Raw genomic sequence first — 7,025 nt, 5'->3', positions numbered from 1 at the left:
GTGTGTGTGTGTGTGTGTGTGTGTGTGTGTGTGTGTGTGTGTGTGCCTGTGTGTATGTGTATGTGTGTGTTTGTGCACATGTGTGTGTGTGTGCTGTGTATGTAGCTCACGACAGAAACTTGTTGTGACCGCGCTCAGCAATTATGATGCTAATTTTTTAAACATTTCATCATCGTGATGTCACAACGTGACGTAACATTCATTAATTATAAAGCTGGCAATTAGCCAGACTTATGACAAGGCATCTCGTACAGACGGTTCAGCGTACCAAGCAATCATATATAAGAAGGTTTAAGCCGATTAACCGGCTAAGGTAACCAATGGAATGATACTTAATTCCTTAATTGCTCGGTGCCGTTGGTCACTGAGTAATCAAATCCAGATTAATCGAATCGAGACCCGGCGATGGCTATAGCGTAATATCGTCATCGGTAACAGTTGGTCGTTATTGACAAAGGCTTACGAACATTGCTGCGAACTCGACGACGATCTGGTTCGGAAATGACGTCCCGGAACTCGTGAAACCGGAAGCCTGAAATGGAGTCTACAAGGATCTCTCTTGGCATATGGGTTCCAGTGGTGATGTCCATGCCGCCGTGCGTTGTTTAGATATATGCACGAAACGTAGTTACCGATTTAACACGTTAAAGATTCGGGCCGGCTCAAGTACGTATAATAGAGGCGGACAACACGCCTTACTCGTGGTGTAACGCTGAAGTGTTGTGTATACCGAAAAAGGGCGGAAGCACCTAGCATATTGTATGCGAACACCTCTGGACACCAGGGTGCGAGACATTTGCCTAGTAATTCACACAGTAGTAGTTAGTACCCTGAGTAGCGGAACTGTACGCTGCATTGCACTAGGAAGCGCAGAAGTAACCAAGGTATAGCTGGCATGAGACTTTTGCAGAGCAATCATATACTATCTTCCACCTGTGATTTTTTAGGTGCGCAGACGATACACTCCACCGTGCTGCCATCTAGCGGACTCGATCAACGTAAGTCAATCGACTAAAGAAAGATGCAAGTTGGGGAGTGATCAACGCGCGCACACACACATCGCGGGTGACGCATTCAATAAATAGAGATGGGTATTCCCAGCCACAATGCCATCTCCTCCTTCTGCAACTGGCCGTCCTTCGTCAGGTCGCACGATTTCATAACCATCTTCTTGAATTTCTGCAGATCCTGGTTAGACGCTTCGTCGTCGGGCTAAAATCATTGTAATGCCACGCGATGAGGAACGATTGTTTTAGAGAGACTGTAAGGAAATGATATCTATGATAAGGGACTCATATGTCCGAACTTTAGATTACGTGCCTTAATAGAAGTTACCTCAATTAGCGGCAGAGGATAATGTTATAAAGGAACTGTATAATATTAAAGTACCTTATATTTAGAACCCTCGTGTAAATGGACTTCATGAATGACAACTCGCGCGCGCTATCTAGCAAAAGCTTCACACTGTGCGCCCAAAAAACGGCCGAACGGAAGTGTGTACACGTAAAAGATTTTACCCAACGCATTTATTATCTTATTTTACATTCCATTTAGATTTTGGTTTGTACGTCGCGCGACCGTAACTTGACGTATATATATATATATGTAATCGATTGGCTAGATCATGAGTAAAAATACTACGCCAACGTCATTAATCATCTATTTTATTAATAGATATAATTCGTCGATCAACTACCGCGTGATTTATTGCTTTGATAATTATCGAAATTTATTAGGCAAGGTCATGCCCAAATTCACGCATATATTTAAAATCTGAAGACATTTAAGATTTACGATGAGGCACGACTTTAGTCATATGTATCACAAATTGAAGATATTATGTTTCTTATAGAGCACAACACTAGTGGTACTACAAATTCAAGATTAAAAAAACATCGTATCTATATGAACCAAAAATGGCTGTTTAAAATAAAACGTGATTTGAATGATATGTACCGCAAGATTAAAATACATGGCTTAGGACAAGAAAAACCCCAAATCTAAAAAATTAGAGTTTAAAATTAAGGTACAATTTGAGTATCATGTAGCGCGGATAGAAGATATACGATTCAGGTGATTAACACATGACTGGAGTAACGTTGAATAAAATATCGAGTTTGCGATAAGGCATAGTGTAAGTAGCATATACGTACGCGAAGTCCTGTTAGGATATCCATGAGGAATGTATCCAATTCGGACCCTGATATTGTGCCGTTCTTGTCCTAGAAATTTTATTATAGTAATATTGACTATTGTTATTATTAGTATCATCATCACCATTACCACCACCACCACCATCATCATCATCATCATCATCATCATCATCATCATCATCATCATCATCATCAATATTAGCGCAAATTCCGCGATCAGCCTAAATAATACACTAATTCTGTGAGATATTCTATTAATTATACAAGTTGCATATTGGTTACAGTTAAATCTAACGTCGTGCGTTCACCGATAAAATAACAACTTTTGGCGGTTAAACGCGTTTGTGATTACACAGAGATGACTGCTTAATGCGTCACGGTAGCAAATTTGTAACGATATGTAAACGACGATGCAAAGAATAAAATTATATAACTCGAGGGTTTATATTTAGTATTTACTATAGGAGAACCTGATTTTCTCATTGTTGATATAATCGTCGTGGAGTTTGTTTCTAATAGTGCATCATAATAAAGATTCAGTAAAGTAAACGTTATTAATGTTTTACGATGTTTCACGAATCGTTTCAGATTTCCGTTAAAATACCAATCATACAAAAACAACCGTCTCCTATCCAATCAAAGACCGTGTGACAGAAACCAATAAGTTCAGTTTGCTGCAGTGCTAGGATATACGTTGACAACGCTATTCTCGTATCTACGCATCATGTATTAAAACACCATCTTTATCTGCATATGCAGAGTATCGTGACCATACAATTCTTAGGATTTACTTTAGTCCCGATGTTTGTTTCATAGATCTACGATGAATCTGACAGCGGCGCGACGGACTGCATAGTGGTCATGAAATGAACTAAAACATGCGATCACGTGATTGCTGGCCATCATTGCAAATCCATCTGACTGCGGCATAACAGAATTTGCAAGTAATGTGAATGACAATACAACGCAGTGTTCACAATGGCGACGTTTGCTGTGAACCGTACGACGGCAATTACGCAGCGTTTCCTACAGTAGGTTATTTCGTTCGAATTCGAGAAGCGCACGCATGGGGGAGCATGTACTGCCTAGTACGCATAGAGAGCGAGACACGCGGTCATGCAACTCACCTTGTCGTAATGCTCGAATATTTTGTTGAAGGTAGCCACGTCTATCTGGTGTGATCCCTAGACAATAGAAGTGGGGGATTGACGCCGATAATCGCACGTACACATTTTTTTTACATAATCACGAGTGCAGGATCGATACCATACTCTCCCGACATATAGTGTGAACATATATATGTGAATGTGAGTGTATGTGAATGTGAATGTGTATGTGAATGTGAATGTGTAGTGTATAGTGTATAGTGTATGTGAAACTTCCAGTATTAACCCAGCTAGTTAAAGTAGAAAATTCGACACTAACCCGCCTTTACTTAATGAATTATTATTATTATTATTATTATTATTATTATTATTATTATTATTATTATTGTTATTATTACTATTATTAATCATTGATATTATTTATTTATTGTTATTATTTTATCAAATAGGAGTAAAACATGTATACGCACCTTTTAAAGCCGCACAATGCGCATCCAAACGCTAATATTCTTCGAGTACCTAGACTAGCAAATACTCTCGCCTGTCATGCCCATACATGATACTACCTTGATGGCCGCCAAGAATAAACCTCTATGGTTCCCTCCAGTTCACTGGCGCTCGTTGTTCTTATAAAAGGTATTTATGCAACGATTACCTCCGATGTTCGTTGAGCAGTTCCCGCAATTCCCAAGCACCGGAGCCGCTGCAGCGGCCGCGGGGGTACATCGCCGTACGGGCGCAGCAAGAGATAAATAACAGCTGTGACGTTCACGTCAGCCACTTCGATGTTATGTTGTGTTGCAAACAACTTTAGCGTTGGCGCCCTGATTACCCTGCCCATTTTCGCACCTTCTTTCATTGCTTTGGCGAACGCCCGCCAGTCAACATCGGCGAGGCGAACTGAGTTTATTTATGCCATAACGGCGTATTATGATTATGCATGACACGCAAGTATTTGCCTAGTACTAGTACTTGAAGAAACATTTAGGGCGTTTAGTATGCCGGCATTGTGCGGTTTAAGGTGGCGTATTACATGTTTTACTCCTTTGTGTTAAGAATGATTCACTCCTATGTGCTATTCAGCTTGTGCCTGTTAAGAAAGAACTTCTAGCTATTCACCATTTTATAGCGAAGTTGGTTAGGCACGAAATTCCAGCGTTAAACAATGGATATAACCAAAGTTAAATAAATAGAACATATAGTTTATGTAAATTTCGGAGGCTGTTCGAACACACACGCAATGCGCAGTGCACGCACCACTCGCATTAAGCACGCGTGATAAGCCACTACGGCAAAACCACGACGGCAACACGCATCACGCACACGCGCTCACGCACACCGCGCACACGCCACGCACTGCACACAGACACGCCACGCACGCACGTACGCCGGCGGCACACCACGCACACAACAAACGCACTCACATTACACGCACACACACACACACACACACACACACACACACACACACACACACACACACACACACACACACACACACACACACACATTGTACCTGTATCAGAAAAAGACGAATGCCGTTACCATACATGCAACCATGGCTATACACGATGCAATCATAAGTGGCGCCGTACTGACGCTTCGCTTTGATTCCTCCGAACTATTTTCTGTCATTCGTGTTCCCTTCGGACGTTACCACACATCAACCCATCACCAAAATATTCCACACACCCTCACGCACACCCGCCCACAAGAACCCCCCCCCCCCACACACACACATACATACGTAGGCATACGCACACGCACACGCACATGCACACGCACACGCACACGCACACACACACACACACACACACACACCCACACACACACACAACACGCACGGACATGCGCATGTATACGGCAGGAGTTGCTTTATTCACATTTGTGTGTTACGTCCACGGCAGTTTAGTTTTAATTCAATCACTTCTAGTTGTTTCATACAAACTTTCAGGCTATGGTGTAGCCATAACGAGTGGAATATTCTACACGGAACTTTTGTTGTGATTCTCATATGGGCCTGTGATAATCTGAATCTAACGTTATTCACATTACTAAATATAATGTACAACATAATTAATAATGTTATTGTATATAGATTGCTAGACTATATGACCTGCAGATAATTGTTGCTACTAATTATTATTCGTATGTACACGAATACTAACACCGTGCATATAGAGTGCGGTGAGTGAAGAGACATCGGGCACTTAATGGACGTGTGACTGCTCAACCCCTCTCATATTATCAGCAGTGTCTATATCAGAGGTTCTTAACCTGTGGTCCTTTGTTGATGGGCTTCAGGTGGTCCGTAAACCAGGCGCATTAAAATTTTGTGTTTATGTGCTTATGTGCATTTTTCATGTGCATTTTCATTTTGCATTTTGCATGTTTATTTGCTTATGTAGATTCTCAAAGAGGTCCATGACTCAGAAAAAAGGTTAAGAACCACTGGTCTATATTACCAGGAGTCGATCAATTGATAGACTCCTGATATTACGACTCTTCTGATAGTATGTCGTACAGTAGTATATGACTATCACTTGGTCTATATAGGTACACGCGCGCCTGGACGCACATATGTACGGGCAGTGCACGGTGCACGCGCGTACACACGCATAAATAAATAAATAAATAAATAAATAAATAAATATATTTATTTATTTATTTATATATATACATATATATATATATATATATACTCTACTTACTAATAATATATTTACTACAATATAAAGTCCTAAATGCTTGTTGAATACCTCATTTTCAGTAATAACCGGGCTGATGCGTACCAAGCGACGCATCGTGATGCAAACAATTTCCCGTGCATGCTTCTTAGACTTACGCTGATGGAAATAGAGAACCTAACAAGTATATTAATGCTACACTCAAATTGATCCTATCTGTCTATGATTTCCTGTAGGCCTCATGTACCAAACTATAAGGAGGCTACCGATTCACAACCTCTAGTAATTCTTACCTTAAATTGCAGCAGGAAGTTTTCTTCTATCGGCAGCAGGCTGCTCCATGAAATAAACAACGATATGTGTAGTTTGGTAATATGGTTATTATGCGTGAGCAAGAGGAATTCAACCGGCTATACTCACTACCAGGTACTCCACCTTTCAGGCATTTTCTTATCTGTATATGGCGTAGTTTGCCTATTTATACGATAAACTAATCACCTGTCCAGCATCATATATATCCTTTCGCAAGTTATTTACTTGACGCTAAATAAAAAAACCTTTAGGAAGACATACATATAAAAGACGCAATATTACCAATTTATGCGCTTATCCCCTCTCTACTGTATAGTAATAATATCTATATTTCGTATGTTCCGTAAATATGGAACCATGTGCCAGATATTGTGTATCTGTTCTTAGGTGATCGATGTTTTCCTTGTAAAGTAATGCTACGTATAATTACGTTACTCTGTCTATGAGACACACGCTACTTGATACTGGCGCCTGCGGTTCTGCCCACGTTAGTATAAGCTTACTAATTAACATCGGTACAAACACGGCACCAGTACAAATCGATGGCGGCTTCACCATGTGACCGTTGCCATGGTGACGACGCGTCGCAACTTTACGGAATAATACGCAACATTACGAAATAAAAGTCGTGATTTGGCGCGCGTGTTCAGTATGGTGTGCACTGCACAGCTCTATAGCCATTTTCTTGTAGTAAAAGTTATCATTGTTATGTTATGGATTCTTCGTCGATGTCACGCTAGCTCGTCAGGTTAATTATAGTATAGGCG

General features: G+C 40.7%; 1 long non-coding RNA gene across 1 annotated transcript; it reads right to left on the bottom strand.

Moving 5' to 3' along the window:
- Positions 1 to 30: 30 nt before the first annotated feature.
- On the bottom strand, positions 31 to 6,281 carry LOC106808514. The gene is made up of 4 exons (XR_001393782.1): positions 6,240 to 6,281; positions 3,281 to 3,337; positions 2,154 to 2,222; positions 31 to 1,212 (listed from the first exon to the last, which is right to left on the bottom strand). It is a non-coding gene; the product is annotated as an uncharacterized LOC106808514 (long non-coding RNA).
- Positions 6,282 to 7,025: the final 744 nt, after the last annotated feature.

The sequence above is a fragment of the Priapulus caudatus genome, unplaced genomic scaffold (assembly GCF_000485595.1).
Source record: "Priapulus caudatus unplaced genomic scaffold, Priapulus_caudatus-5.0.1 Scaffold283, whole genome shotgun sequence".
NCBI classification, from domain to species: Eukaryota; Metazoa; Priapulida; class Priapulimorpha; order Priapulimorphida; family Priapulidae; genus Priapulus; species Priapulus caudatus.
The sequence above is the reverse complement of the archived record's forward strand: the minus strand, read 5'-3'. Positions and strand labels throughout refer to the sequence as shown.